The 16,833-nt window shown below is 42.3% G+C and overlaps 1 protein-coding gene across 3 annotated transcripts in view; it reads right to left on the bottom strand.

Annotated features, from left to right (window-relative positions):
* cdh7a (cadherin 7a) overlaps window positions 1-16,532 on the bottom strand; it is a 170,436-nt gene extending 153,904 nt beyond the window's left edge. The window contains exon 1 of one of the 3 annotated variants that reach the window (XM_043687680.1): window positions 16,179-16,532. The gene's annotated coding sequence lies outside the window, so the exon portion shown is untranslated. The other 2 variants (XM_043687681.1, XM_043687682.1) reach the window with 2 other exon arrangements.
* Window positions 16,533-16,833: the final 301 nt, after the last annotated feature.

Below are 16,833 nucleotides of genomic sequence, written 5' to 3' on the forward strand. Positions count from 1 at the left end.
CCCCTCCCCCAAGTCCCTCCTCCCTAGCTTTTATCTTAGTCTGCTTGGCACACCCTTCTCATTCCTGAAGAAGGGCTTATGCCCGAAACGTCGATTCCCCTGCTCCTTCGATGCTGCCTGACCTGCTGCGCTTTTCCAGCAACACATTCTCAGCTCTGATTTCCAGCATCTGCAGCCCTCACTTTCTCCTAGAAGACATCCACTATGGTTAACAAGTACTGGTTCCCACTTTTAGTTTTAGAGAAGGGATCTAACAATTAATCATAGTCCGTGTGAAAGGTTCTTCAAATATGGGAATTGGCAACAAGAGTGCTGATTTTAACACCGTCTGTGGCTTACCTACCATTTGGCATGTATGACACGTACAGCAAAAGTTAACCACATCCTTGTGCATTCCAGGCCAATAAAAATGCTTTCGTACCTTAGCCTGAGTCTTTCATACCCCGAGGTGACCTCCAACAGGTAGTTCATGTGCTACCTGTAACACCTCCTGTCTGTATGCTACCAGCAACACAATCTGGTGAACTTCCGCCCATTTCTCCTATGCACTAACCTGCCATGGTCCCTATTTTCCTCTTAGGATTCTATCTTTAAGATAATAACCCTCAGGAATATTCTCTGACTCCTTTTCTGAGTATGCATTAATATATCTTTTATTGTCTCGTCTTTCTGTTGTAAATCCGTTAGCCTTTCAGCACTAAACACTTCTGCCTGACCCTGTGCTTGTTCAGGTTTTTCCTGCACAATTACATCAAACAGGATGTCCGCTAACTGAACCTCAACTCCTTCATCTTTCTCTTTCGTCTTTGCTTTTTCCTGTGACTTATGATAGTGGGACCTGGTTACCACACAATCTGGGAAAATTCCAGGGTATTTTTCTTTCAACTCCTCAGTTCCCTGGTCTTTCTTGGGCTTCTCCACAACAAGGGGTGTCACTCCCACCTTGGATCCGACTAAATCATCCCCAAGAACAAACTGGATTCATGGAACTTTCACGCTGTCAATCACTCCCACCGTAACTTCCCCAGTCTTGAGTTGAAACTCTAACTTGATCTTACATAGGGAACATTAAATTTCTGTCCATCTATCCCACAAATTACCACTCTATCAGGTAACAGATCAGAAAGAGTGCAAATTCATTCATCTCTTACTATTAGAGACTGGTTAGATCCTGTATCTCTCAAAATTATAACTTGTCCTTCTCCCCCTGTTCTTTCTGAGGTGAATTCTTTGTCGAGATCAGGTACTAACTCCACACCCAGCCCCTGCCTCGGCTGTGCACTCTCCTGCAGCTCCTCGGCTCTTCTTGGGGTCTCCTTTACTACCTTCACTAATGCCACTGGCTTAGCTTCTTTTACCACATCTTTTCCCACAGTGCCTTTCTTTAACGACCAGCACTATGACCTAAAGTGTCCACCTTACCACAGTGCAAACACCTGAGGCCTTTCACCTCCTTTCCACCCTCTTGGGCATTTTTCTAACTTGTGGTAAACAATTACCAGTGCTCTCTACTCTTTGGTTTGTAGTGTAGGACTACTCTTCTCCCAGTTTCTATCCCTCACAGGATGAAATTCATGCCAGGTGTTAAACTTTGCCAATGCACATCCATCTGCCATCGCTGCCACTCTTCTCACTTCCTTAACTTTCTGTTTCTCCACATAAATTCCTATCATCTCTGGAAGTGAGTTTTTAAACTCCTCCAGCAGAATAATCGCTCTTAGAGCTTCAAAGGTCTTATTTATTTTTAAGGTCCACCACCCCATCTATCAAATTGGCTATGATTAATTCTTTCTAACTCAACATAAGTCTGACCTGGTTCCTTCTTTGTGTTTCTGAACAGGTGTCTATATGCTTCTGGTACCAATTCATTAGCCCTCAAATAGCCTGGTTGAGCTCTTCACAATCTTTTGATTCCTCATCTGACAGCATTGCAAATACCTCACTAGCTCTGCTTACCGGTTTAGTCTGAACTAGCATTACCCATAAATCCTGGATCAATCCATCTGCCTTGCCAATTTTTCCAATGAAATAAAGAAGTCTTCAACATCTTTCTCATCAAAATGTGGCAACGCTTTCACATATTTGTGCATATCACTGTCTTCTCTCTTCATCACCATCTTGTTAACTTGACCTTCCTGACTAATTTACAACTTCTGAAGTTCAAATTCTCTCTCCCTTTCTCTCTCTTCTCTCTCTCTCTTTCTCTCTCATCTCTCTCTTTCTTTTTCCTCTAACATGGGCCTTTCCTTTTCATTATGTTCTAACTCCATTTTCCTCAATTGTAATTTAAGTTCTTCTAACCCTACTGCCCTTGTCTGTTTCTCTGACACACCTATCTGCTTGACTAACTCCCTTACAATTTCAGCTTTCCTTTTGTCCCTCGTTAGACCCAATTCTAACCTCTTTGCTAATTCTAAAAATATGGCCTTGTTCTATTTTTCTAAACCTTCTTGGCAAATTTGGGAATCATCTTCAAGCCCCAGAACCTCTTTAGTAATCTTAAGAACAATTTCTCTTACTTTTAATTTAACCAACCACAAGTAACTGAAATTAAACAAATTGTCTCACCTACATTTTATTTAAATATCTGGGACCCTAATCAGCAAATGTTTAAATCTGATGGGATCTTTCGTACCCCAAATCAGTTCGAATCTGTCCAAACCTCAGACTGGACCTGCCTAAACCTGTCCAAATCACGGAACCGAGCCCCCATACTGTAACAACATGGCAGTGAACCCCTCTGTTAATTAAACCAAACACCCAGAAACGCTCACCTCACCTCATAATCTGATAAAGAATGAGTGACAAAGAACTCCCAACTTACACTAAGAAAAAAATCAATTTATTCTTTAACTCTAAAAATAAACATTAAACAACAACTATTCACAACTCTTAGCCTCATTTCTCTTAAATGCTTCTTATCTGTCTCCAACTATGCAATAATATACTGTCCCTATAAAAGCCCATATTAAATTACATCAACTTAATTTCAAAAACAACCAGTAGCTGTCATCGGTGTCTGTCTCTCTCTGGCTATAGATCTCCCTGGGTTGTCTTCGGTCTATTGCTGCAAAAATGTTTCATATGAAAAAGGTACCTTTGCTAGAGAGTGTTATGCTGGCGATGGCAGTTTGTGTCTCTGTTGAGCTGTCAAAATGTCTGCTTCTTTTTCTCCCTAGCCTCAGATCTTCTCATTGGTTTGATGTTGGCAAAACAATAAATTCAAAATCAATTGTTTTTTAGTATCCTGGGGCATAATTTAAGCTGATTGGTTTAATTCGAATGGTTGTCAAAACAGCAACCAAAACTCGGGTATTTATTTCATGGCCAAATGTTACATATTTTCAATTTTCCAGTACAGTTTGAGACTGCTAGTCAGTCACATGACAGGTGCCTGCAAGCTCCCAGTGCAAAACAGCTATTACTCTCTCTTAAAGGTACAGTGCACTCCTTCAACTTAATAATATTACCAAATAGTTATTTTTATCAATTCTGTCCATAACATCTTCAAAGAACTCGTAACGAGTTTTTCAAACATGATTCTGCATTGGCAAATCCATGCTGACTATGTCAAAACCAATCATTATTATCCATGTATCCATGGATTCTAGCATGCTCCCTTCTACTAATGCAATTCCCTGTTTTCTATCTTTTTCTCTTTCTCTCTCTATTCTTGAATATTGGGGTGACAGTTGTTCCTACCAATCTGCAGTAGGCATTCCAGAATCAAAAGGGGTTTGGAAGATTTCTATGTACCAATGTTCATCAATGTACCTACGTAACTATCTCTGTAGCGACCTCTTCCAGCACTCTGGTATGTAGTATATCAGGTACCAGGAACTTAGCCCTATTAATTTTCCAATGCATGTTTGTTGCTAATTTTAATTTCCTTCAACACCAATGTTGGGACCTCCATGTTGAGGTGCCTCATCACCTCCTTTGAGCCTCAGCATGAGCAGCTACCTCTCCTCATGTCTGTAACATGGGAAATCCTCCTACTGTCCTTCCCAGACAATGAATTCAGAGATGACCAATTATAGCACAGCCTGAAGGCAAACTGCTTGGCTGGCCTGGCCACCAGCAAGTAGGGGGCTAATGTCCTGATGCCTGCTTGGAAAACCCAGCTCACAGGCTCATCCAGCACAGGAGGTGGCCATTCATCCCATCGTACCTGTGTAAACACATAGGTCAAGCTAGGGAATTCATTCCTATTCCCCTGCTTTACTCAATATTCCTGCAAGCCACACCCTTTCAGCACTCACTCCATTCCCTTTTAAAATGATTGCCAACACTGGCTCCTCCAGCAATGCATTTCGGATCACAATTCAGTCAGGAAAAATAAAATGATCTGCTCATCTCACCTTCTACATTGCCAATTGCATTAAAGTGCATCCTCTGCTCACTAACCCTTCAGCCACTGCAAACTGCATCTCCTTATCTCCTCACTCTTTGAGAACCAGATCAAGTCCTGGCATATAGGCGGGCCAAACAGCCCATGAAGGAGGCAGTCTCATGCCACTTCTGAGCCCTGTAACCTCACGGGCTGCAGCACCTCAAGGGCACTCCCAAGTCAAAGAATGCCCCTATTTCATGCATCAACGCAGGTCATCATTATGAAGAGCTCTATTAGATCTCGTGGTAACCTTCTCTGTTCAAAAGAGGAAAGAGAGGACTCTAGCTGTGAACATTAAAGAAGGTTGGTAATTGAACTTTGATCTATGCTACAGTTCACCTCGGACAGTATGGAATCATAAAATATAGAAGGCCATTCAACCCATTGAGCCCAAACCAGTTCTTTGGAGGAGCCACACACTTAGACCTTCTCTCTTGCTTTCCTTTAGGTATTTATTCTATTCCCCAACAGTATGTTTGGTTCATTAATGACTCCTAATTGATTGATTTACATTGCTGTTAAATATCAGTGCATTCAAAGATTTTTGGGGTGATCGTTTCCTCCCATTTGCATGTACAGAAGAGATTTTCACAGTCTCTTAATGTTGCAACATGGCACATTACTGAAGAATGGACTAGTGGCTCTAGCTTGAACCCATCACTGACAGCAATAAATCCTGATTCGGAGATGCCGGTGTTGGACTGGGGTGTACAAAGTTAGAAATCACACAACACCAGGTTGTAGTCCAACACCTGATGAAGGAGCGTCGCTCCGAAAGCTAGTGTGCTTCCAATTAAACCTGTTGGACTATAACCTGGTGTTGTGTGATTTCTAGCAATAAATCCCTTCACCCTTTAATACGTAGGAGGATCGCACAACACACAGTGACACTTTCCCTTGTGTTAACCAGCTGGTTAAGTGGTGAAAGCCCAGTGTGTTCTGGTGAGTCCACTACTTGAGGAAAAGTATATTTTTTTTATTCTTTAAGGTTGTAACTTAAGTGGCAAAGGCATGAACAAACATATCAACCTCTGATACAGTGATGTCTTTAACTTATTTCAACAAATCTAGTAACTGTTCCAATTCACAGGGGACTGGACAGCAAAAAAACAGTATATCACAGTGATTCGAACAAGCAGAAACTCCAAAGGAACCACAAAGTAAAGAGGGTTCAGTTTATCGACATAGGGGCCTAGAAGGTTACAGGACAGATGGCGGTCTTCCAGTCTATCATAACTCTGTTTGCTCCTCATTCTCGAGTAAGATGTCCAACTCCCTCTTAATTTTTTTTTATCACATTAGCTTCCTCCGCCTCTTCAGGCAGACCATTCCACGTCTCAGCAGCTCTCTGAGTGAAAGAGTTTGCCCTAATCCTGATGTTCTACCCTATGTTATCAGTACTAATTAAGGCTCAAATTAAGGGGGAACAGATTTCGGACTGAGTTAAGAGGAACATTTTCACCCAAAATATTGTGAATCTGTGGAATTCCCGCCCAGTGAAGCAGTTGAGGCTAAATCGTTGAATGTTTTTAAGAAGATAGATAGATAGATAGATTTTTGAACAGTAGAGGAATGAATGGTTGTGGTGAGCGGTAGGTAAGTGGTGCTGAATCCACAAAATGATCAGCCATGATCTCATTGAGTGGGCCAGATGGCCTACTCCTGCTCCTATTTCTTATGTTGTTCCTATGCTAACAGTGGCTCACAAAAGTATCCCTTTCATCTCACAGCCTTTGTGTTTATGTGGTGGTTCCTCTAAAGAAGGATAACTTTGCTCTCAAAAAGAACCTGCACATTACAGTATATTACCGTGAGGATGCTTTCCCATTCTTACCTTCTGTCATAAGCACATCAGAAGGATTTGCCAACCAATTGCCAATCTGCCTGGGCACCTTATTTGGCCATCGAGTCATGGAGTGAGACTTAAACCCAGAGGTAAGAGACCACCACTGCACCACAAGAACTCAATGCTGTCTGCCTTTGTCTGTTGAAAGTTTAGCTCCAGAACATGTTGCGATGCATTTCACTTCAAATCTTAAGAGCAAATATTTACCAGTCCCATTAATTAAATCATTGCACTGTTACAGGTGCTACAGTTCAAAATGATATCTCATTTTTCAGAAGTGAATTTTATTGGTTTCCAAGGAGAATACAAGGAGAGAAAAATCAATCACACAAGCATGCTTTCAAATTTACTCTTGTCAAATAGTACGATTGTTATGACTTTGTGTGATAAAATAAAACAGGCAATATCGACTTGTGGATGAAGAAAGAAAGGACATATGTTTATTTAGTGCCTTTCATTCCCTCAGCACCTCCCAAAATACTGATTATTGATGATGTATTTGTTGAAGGCTGTACTGTACAGCAGCTGATTTAGAAACAGTAGGCTCTCACCAACAATGACCACGCCATTTGTTTTAGTGAACGCCGGGTTGAAGTGGCAAGAATTCCCCTGCTTGTTTTTTTTTAGATTACATTACAGTGTGGAAACAGGCCCGGGGAGAATTCTTTAGATACATTCAAGAGGGAGCTAGACATGGCCCTTATGGCTAAAGGGATCAAGGGGTATGGACAGAAAGTGGGAATGGCTTACTAATATTATATGATCAGCCATGATCATATTGAATGGTGATGCAGGCTGGAAGGGCAGAGTGGCCTACTCCTGCAGCTATTGTCTATGTTTCTGTGTTTCAGGGAAGGAAATCTCCAACTGCCATCCTCACCTGGTCTGGCTTACATGTGACTTCAGACCGACAGTAATTTGGCTGACTTGCCATTTTGGTAGGGATAACAATAAAATGGACTATTACCTGAATGGTAAAAAGTTACGGCATGCTGCTATGCAGAGGGACCTGCGTGTCTGTGTGCATGAATCACAGAGGGTTGTTCTGCAGGTACAGCAGGTAATTAGGAAGGCAAATGGAATTTTATCCTTCATTGCTAAAGAGATTGAGTTTAAAAACAGTGAGGTTATGCTGCAGCAGTACAGGGTGCTGGTGAGGCCACACCACCTACTGTACCTGAAGGACATCACTGAGCCAGATGGGTTTTTTTGCCCCTGACAATTGGCAATCAGTAGATTCTTAACTCCAGATTTTTAAAATAATTTTAATTGAATTCAAATTCCACACACCATGACAAAATTCACACCCAGATCCCCAGAGCATTAGTTGAGTTTCTGGATTAAATAGTCTAGCGATGACATCACCAGGTCATCACCTCCCCATTGTCACTATTAGATCTGATGGGGAATTCAGGAGAAACGTCTTTACCCAGAGACGGGTGAGAATAGCCATCACACACCCAAGATAAAAAGCATTTTAAGAGAAGCTGAACAAACACATGACAGAAAAAGAAATGGAAAATTACTGTGCTAAGGCTCAATAATGTATGGGAGAAGGTTTGTGTGAATTGTAAGTGTCAGTTGGGCTGGAAAGGCTAGATTCTATGTAATTCTAAGTATGTCTGAAATCATTGATAAGGAAAGCTGCCTTCACTTTAACCAAAAGCACAGTGAAATCACTGGCTGCTCTGTCACCAATCATCAAACTAGTCATCACAGCTCTACTGTGAGTGTGATGGATGGAAGTAGGAGGCTAAAATTCTTTAACCTGCAAATGTAGAAAACGCTTCTGATACATAACGTTGGAAAGTGACTGGTAACTGGGGAGAATCGTTTCCTTCAATTCCCCCTTCAGAAGCACACAGCTTATACTTTGTATCTTTAAATCAATGTTGATAAATGCAAAGGCTTGTGTGTAAACTGCTAATGATCTCTTTAAAAACATCAGGGTACTTTTAGAAATTATTCACAAAAAAAACAAAGATTAATAATGTGTTTTTTTAAATGGGGAAAAATCAAATCAAGGTCACTGAATGCAAATCAGATAAGGAAGGTGACTAGGTAATATTCATCTGTTCCTGTTATGATAAGCAGGCATTACTGCAGTCTCATTAGAGGTTACTTTGTGACAGTGCCTCAGGAAATAATGCTGAGGGACCACCTATTGTGACAAGGCCCTGATGTGTTTGAAGAAAAGTAGATTGAAGGTTCTTCCAGCATTGCAGCTTTTCTTTCAACAGTGGTTTTCTCTTTGTATCTCCGAGCATTTTTGGGTGTTAACTTGTTGGGAACACTAAATTCCACCTTGCAGTTTGCAGAAACAAACCCATGAAGGCTGGGTATCTGAACTGGAAATGGAGAATGCAGCGCACGGACAGGTAGACCCTCAAAAGTAAACGTTTACCTAACTGGTTCTCTGCTTCTGTCTTACAGCTGTTGGTCCAAAAGCCACCCTTATGAATTATGGACCGAATGGCCTCCTCCTGTGCTCTACAATCCTATACTTTGATGCTATAACTCAGAGAATCCTACAGTTCATTGTCAATTCAACGATTTATGATAATCAAGATCAAGTATATGAGTCTGACATTTGCAAAAGCCAAAGGAAGACTCTCCTCCGTGAGTTGTAAAATGAAGAGGTTAAACCTGCAGTCTGACTGAAACATTTTCCCCACTTTCCCCACTTTCCCTAAAGCAGTGAGCTGTTCAAACCAAGATGCACTTGACAAATCAAAAGGCTAAGTGACCAAATACACAGAGATTGAGTTTATTTTCTCTTTCAATAGCTGAAAAGAAGGATACGTCTATTATTATGGATGTGTCAGAAATATTGAATGCCACTTAACGCAAGACAGGTTAAAGTCAAGTTTGGTTCAAACTTGGTGTTCCATCGAGGAATAGTTATCCCGGGGGAATACTGATAGGAAGGAACTGCACCAGTTTTCTGTTGCAGGTGTTTGCATAATATAAAATGGCATTGTTTTCATCTTATTCTACACTGGATAAATAGGTGTTGACTGCTAATGTTTGCATAGCTCACTGAGGATATTTCGTTACAATGTTATTTAACTTTGTTACTGAAGATGTATGACATGAAATTATTTGCGTGAAGGCAGCTGTGCTTATTTGCCTGACTAAGCGCCGTGATAAAAAATAATCTTTCCTAGAACTCCCTTGCACTGTGTCCATCGTATTGAGCACGCTGTGCTGGCCAGTTCCATAGAAAGTCGAGACAGAAGGCATCGCAGAGTCCACTGGCTATGAGTCAATGAGATCAGACACCATTAAGTCCTCTTGCCAGATGACACAAGATCACTTGGGCTGCATTCCCCTGCTGGTAACTGCCCTAAGTATTCTCATAGGAGCATTTTAAATGAACTGAACATACTGTTGTGTGAATCTGCAGTTCAAACACACACACAAGCACACAGAAACACAAGAAAAGAGCAAAACAGCTCCAAACATATGGCATTGTAATAAGTACCGAGTTACATTAGCCTCTGAGCTCCCCAGAACAAAGGAGGAAAGCATGGTGAAGTCTGCAGATACAAAGTGGTAACAGCACAGCTACACACAGGTTAATACTGGCAAAACACGCAAGATCATAAAGAAATTGATTCATAATATTCCACCAATGGACATGGGCAATAATATTGTTTAACTATAAATTTCTTCTGTTTTAAGGGTGAGTTTTCCCCCACCTGATGGATAATACTGGCTTTTCACGTTTTTATAAAAAAGGAATTGTCTTTCACTGAAATGCTATATATTAGTCCAAGGATAGATCTTCAATATTTATGTTTGGATTTGTTTAACCTTTTCGTTTTACTTCTATTCCTTTCAGGGTAACAGCATATCAACACAGTCAGGGCAGAAGCTAACCTGCTGACACCACAGAGCCCTCTTTGTGGTCCCCATCTTTGGTTGTTCTTGCTTCAGAGAAGGGGGAGAGATACACTTTCATTTCTCACTGCCATCCTCCTTTACCTTCCCAGCCGAGCCTGTGAATGTAGTGCTTTAGGGAAAAACAGTGTCAAAAAATATCAGCCATGACTGACGTTCAGACTCATTTCAACCCGGCAGGACATAGTAACATTCTCTCTCTCCCACGGCAGTCATCTCATTGTCCAAGAGTTATTAATTAAGGCTTATGCTTTTATCGGGGTTAAGGAGGGGAGAGGCAACCTCAGCTAGAACAGAGATTGAAAGCTGTTGGCTTTATTCTGCACTAACTATCTTAGCTATTCAGCCCCATTGATCACAGTGTCGCCAGTTTTTAAGATAAAATGGTGCAGTATCATTAATGGTTATCCTGTCCACCTCTCAGAGAATCACACAGCACAGAACAAGGCCATTCAGTCCATCTTGTCTGTGAAAAAAGCTATCCATTATTTTTCCCCAGTCCTTCCGCTCTCTCTCCATAAAACTGCAATTGTTTCCTTTTCAAATTTTAAAAGTTTTTATGTAATATGCTTCCAGCGCTCCATCAGACTGCTCCCATCAGCTTCTGTAAGTAAAATCTTCTAATTTTCTCCCTTTGATTTTTTTTTGTGAAGCATTTAAATTCCGTGTCCTCTGGTTACCAGCCTTCTCACCAATAGAATCAGATGATCTTAGTACTCTATCTAACCAAAAACTCTTTCCTGTTTTGAACACTTTTGTCAAATCTCTTCCGAACCAACTGTGCTCTAAGAAGAGCAGTCCCACTTATTCCCATTATCCATAAGCCAACATCAACCCACTTATATCCCCACAACTCCCCTCAGAACCTTCTCTCTCCAGGGGACACAAAGCTAATTGTCTTTTGAATTCATCTAAAAGGTCTCCAACGATGCTTACTTATTCAATAATTACTTATTCAACAACGTTATGGAGTAGGTTTACAAATTACAGTCCAGGCAAATTCAATCAGCTGCTTGTAAAACTGGACAGGTACTGATTTCCATCAATAGTTTTCTGCTGACCCAATTCACAAGTTGGAGATGGTCTCACACTGGGTAGAGGGTGATTGACTGGCTACCAGGAGGCTGGGGATATGAATGGAGAGAGTGAACTGCAGGTTGGCAATGGCCTACATCGTCTTTGTAAAGTCTACAGGAACTAGTCTTTGGCAGCACTCCAACGAGACGCTGCGAAACTTGAAAGGTTTCAGAAAAGATTTACAAGGATATTGCCAGGGTTGGAGGATTCGAGCTATAGAGAGGGTGTGGATAGGCGAGAACTAATTTCCTTGGAGGGTTGGAGACTGAGGGGAGACCTTATAGAGGTTCATAAAATCATGAGGGGCATGGATAGGATAAATAGACAAGGTTGTTTCTCTGAGGTGAGGGAGTCCAAAACTAGACGGCATAGGTTTAGGGTGAGAGGGGAAAGATTTAAAAGGAACTTACGGAGCAACATTTTCACACAGAGGGTGGTACATGTATGAAATTAGCTGCTACAGGAAATGGTGGAGGTGGGTACAATTACAATCTTTAAGAGGCATCTGGATGGGTATATGAACAGGCAAGGTTTAGAAGGATTTGAGCCAAATGCTGGCAGATGGAAGTAGATTAATTTAGGATAACTGGTCAGCGTTGATGAGTTGGACCGAAGGGTCTGTTTCTGAGCTTGTCTTTTTGGACATCATTGGCTACACTGCCAGACAAAATGCCGTCAGCTCCTATGTACATCAGAGGAATGCAACTGCTACAGATGCATGAGGCTCCCATCTGATTAAGGTTGGAGTGTGGAAAGCTTTGGGAATGGTTACCATACAGTTTGTACAAACAATTTATCTTCACCCACAGCCCTTCATATGTAAAGAGACAAAAGCTCCCACTTTTCTCTGGAATCACCTTTCTAACTTATCACGTACTTCTTCATTAATTAGAGGCTCTTAAGTTCAGCTCATGCTCATATCTGTCACACCAAATGACATGAATAAGTTGTTGATGAGAAAAAAAACCCACCAGAACAGCATTATATTTGCACTCATTCCTTCAGTGAATGGTAACTACATGACACTTGCTTTTATCACTGCAGCTGAGCACTCGTGTTTTGACAACTATAAAATTATTCTCTTTAACCCAATCTCTACCCAATATCTTCAAAGTTATTTCTTTATTTTCATATTTTCACCGTAATGACTCTACCCCGAATACATCAAACTGTATCTGCCACCTACTGGCCCTGCCTGCCAAAGCAATGTTGCTTATTTCCCCAGTGCCTCCTATTTTGGTGCCATCTATAAACTCAGGACATTTTTCTTACTGTACTTTTGTCCAAGTTGTCATTATGATTGACAAATTATAAAGACCAACCCTTGAGCTGCTGAAACTTTGACACAGCTGGAATAACTTCTGTTGAGAAAAGATATTTTCTATCCATGACTGTAGAGGAGCCCCCATCCTCTGTCCTGTTACAATCACCATGATTTGCTGATTGGGAATCTTGTTCAAGTGCTTCTGAAACTCAAAGAATAAAATACTCACTGACCTGTTCAATTAAAGACTTCACTTGAATCGTTAAGAGCTGTTATGCTGTTAAACGATGGTTAATTTTGATCTCATTTTTGAGAATCCATGCTGATTGACCTTTATACTTCTCAATTGATCATCCATTATAAAAATGTGCATGATTTATAACAGGGCAGCACGGTGGCTCAGTGGTTAGCACTGCTGCCTCACAGCCCCAAGGACCCAGATTCGGTCCCAGCCTCAGGCAACTCTCTATGTGGAGTTTATGTATTCTCCCTTTGCGTGTAAATTTCCTCCGGGTGCTCTGGTTTCCTCCCACAGCCCAAAAATTGCCCATAGTGTCCAGGGATGTGTAGGTGGATAAGCCATGGGAAATGAGGGGTTACAGGGATAAGGTGGGTCTGACTGGAATATCCTTCAGATGGGCAGTGTGGACTTGATGGATCAAATGGTCTGCTTCCACACTGTAGGGATTCTATGCGCTGGTGCATCCACATCACATGACTACTTAGTCAATCTTATGACTAAACCCATATGTACAAAACAGAAACAGAGAATATCAAGAAAACAAAGGTGGTGCTAAAAATTATGAAATCAATGGTTAGGTCTCAGCTGGAGTATTGTGCTAACTTTTGGATTCTGCACTTCAGAAGGAGGGTCATGGAGAATTCTTCAGAGATTTATTCGGAGAAGTAGTCGCAGGGCGGGAGTTCAGTTATTTGGACAACCTGGAGAAATGAGGATTCTCTTCCTCAGCGCAAGAGGTTCACAGAAAATTTGAGAACAATGTTCAACAATTCACAAGGAGATTCATTAGGAGAAGTTGGGAGAGGCTGGTTCCACAGGCAGAGGGTTTAGATGACTCAGCAGATTTTTTTTGTACTCGCCAAGTATTGATGAGCTGAAAGGCATTACTTGAAAATGTATTGGGAGCAAATCCCACAGTAAGTATCTGAACAGGAGGAGAGTCAAGATTAATCAGATTTCTCTTTCAATTAGCTGACCTAAATTTAATGGGTTGAATGGCCTCATTCTGTGCATTATGATCTTATGTTTGCACAGATCTCCTTCCCACATAATGCATGATATGAGTATTATGCTACAGCTTATGGCAAGTTAATGGTAAAATCACCAGAGTCATACCAGAGCATAAGGCTGATCTCTCATTGAAGAGTGATGACTGTTGGGGGTTTAATCTGAGGATCATCACACTTTAGGTGAGGGGAGTGGTTGAGAACAAGAGTTCTTCATGGTAATCTCAGGCAGCGTGAGTCACACAGGAAGGACATCTGTAAGGTAAAGACACTACAGTCCCAGAGGACCACAGACTGTTCTCTCATTACAGAGAGGGAGATGACTGGTGGTGAGTTTAACCTGAGGCTCATGTGATGTTGAGAAGGTGAAACATTCATGGTGACCTGAGTTACCACAGGAACTGAATCCACACTGTTAGTATTACAAACTAGCCATCCACCAACTGAGCTAACCAACATCTCACAAGAAGACACGAGTACTGTACGTGAACCAGACAAATGCTGTCAAAGCTGGCCATACATTGCTTCTGTGGCAGGTAGACTATAAAATGCACAACATATCCCAGTTCCAATGTGATATTCCAATCTAGGTCATGCATGGTGACTGTCAGGGGAATACAGGGCACTGGGAGTCGGCTCCAGCATTCCACCAGATCGTGGCTGATCCGACTGTGGACTCTGCATTCTGCTGCCACTATAACCCTTGACTGTCCTCGAAGTAACAAACAGGGACAGTCTACAAAGTACATGAAATATACCTCACAACCTGTCACTAGAGCATAATCCAGGATCCAGAGTTAAAGTTCTGAGCACATCAGGTCAAAATCCAATTTGACAGAGGGTGAAATCTGAATCAATGAAAATCTTGAACAAAAGATGACAATGACAACCATATTGCCTGTTGTAAGACTCCCAACTGGCTCACTAAAACACATGAGAGGAGGAAATCTGCCATCCTTACCTGGTCTGGCCTACATTTGAGTCCAGACCCACAGCAATGCGATGGACCCCGAACTGCCCTCCCCAGGCAATTACGAATGGGCAATAAATGCTGACCCAGCCAGTGATTCCATGATTTTTTTTTTAAATAACAGTAACACGCAGTTTATGCAACTTGCACACCCATGGAAACTGCACATAGGGTCTGCTCCATAACTCACACAAACCCGCCAGCTCGACACACAGCGGTGCAGGCTACTCTGCATTTTGCATAGCACTACACAGACTCTCCCTGATCCCGCTACTACCGAGCGGAAAGGCGTCATATATTTTCGATAGACACATTCACAAACCGTGAAGACACGGTTTGCCCCAACAAATGCAGATCAGGACAATCTGTTAATGATAAGTACATGCAAAACATACAGACGCACCTGAACTACTTTTGAGATTTGAAATAGATCAGTAGGTTGGTGATAGACAGACCAACAGAATGTGTAGCAGAACTGCTTAGGGATGTTTGCAATTGCTTTGTGAGTCAGGTGCATCAGTGCAAGTGGTTTTTTGAACACTGATGGGGATCTGGGGTGATTTCTCTCTCTCTCTTTCTCTCTCTAGCACATCAGTGGGAGCAGTTACTTCCTCCTGTATCTCTGACAGTTCCGTACTGTACAGCTCTTGTGATAAACACGGGAGAAGGTTCCAAACTCTGTGCGCGACCAATGAATTGAATTATCGTGCAGAAGACTTCAGGCGAATGATCGCAGTCAGAAAGCTCAAATGAACCGTTTCGTTTCAAACATTGCATGGAGGAATCATACAGACAAAAGGGCATGCTGTGGGCTAAATGGGATGGAGTTTGCTGTAGAACGCTATATTTTGTTTAACAAAGAAAATAGGACTATCCACGCATCAAGTGCACCCACTTCCTCCATCTCTGTAGGTCTGTCTATTCTTATACTCGAAACCGAACTCTGGTCCGGCCAACATCAACAATATGGACAAACACAGCACCGCTCACCTTCACAGAGTAAGCACTGCTATCTCCGCCTAACTCTTCAGTTTAACGTCTTTCCTTTTAAAGGTCTGTTGGGTAAAGGCGATTCGTTCTTTCCAAAAGCAAAACAAAACGCACAGTCCAACACTGCCCCGCAACCTCTTCATTCGCCAAAATGCGGAGTTCATGCAAACGGGTTTAACCTGGAGCCGGTCAACGCTGAGAGGGTTAAATTTAATCCTGAAAACAATCAGGTTCCGGAGAAGGATTGGTGGGGAGTAAAAGGTAGAAATTGCGGCAGTGTGCCGAACCAGTGGGTAATAGGTGAAAACACCGGGGTCCCAGTCAATATAAGGGGCAGCACAGTCAATGCACAGCTGACCTTGCCCAGCGAAGGGAACGCAATGTACAGAGTTTCATTTCGCTTTTGCGCTGTGATGACTGAATCGAACTGCTGCAATGACAATATCCCGTCTCCCCCCTACCACAGAAAAAAGGAGCAGACACCCACCTTCTGCTGACCAGCAAGGCAAGTTTTGCTCCGTTTCTTGTTCAGCTGCTGTTTGAGCTCAGAGAGAGAGAGTGAGTCCCCTGTCCTTGGCGAGCAACTGCTCCCTCACGTCCCGGTAGCAACCACAGCCAGCAACAAGGCGAAATGTCTCTGCAGGAGGTGGAGAAGGGGTGGCAGTACAGAACTGGGTCCAATCGCCTCAGCCTAGACGGAGGAGGAGGGGGGGGGAGACACCCCCTTCCGAAGAGAAACGGAGGAGGAACCAGGCAGCTTGCTATACCCCGGCCAAGAGTGATTCATAACCAGGAGAGAACGACCAGGAGCGAGACAGAATCCACAAACAGATTCCTTTAGACCGAGATGTATAAATCAGGGCTGGGGGGGGGGGGGGGGTGTGGGTGGGAGGCTGAACGTAATCTATCTTTCCCAGAGAGAGGGGAGAGGCAGGGAGGGAAGGGCATTTGCATTTGAAAGAAATCAAACCACCGCAAAGACTGTCAGTGCTCTATTTTTTTTTGCTTTTTTTAAAAAAAAACTTGTCACAGAGCAAGTGATCAATTGAACTCCTGGGGCATGTGAGGCGAAAGCGCAAAACTAATCCGGATTTACAGGTTGCCTGCTCGGAGAATTTCCAACTTTTTCAATTCTTCTGTCT

The sequence above is a fragment of the Chiloscyllium plagiosum genome, chromosome 4 (genome assembly GCF_004010195.1).
Source record: "Chiloscyllium plagiosum isolate BGI_BamShark_2017 chromosome 4, ASM401019v2, whole genome shotgun sequence".
NCBI lineage: Eukaryota > Metazoa > Chordata > Chondrichthyes > Orectolobiformes > Hemiscylliidae > Chiloscyllium > Chiloscyllium plagiosum.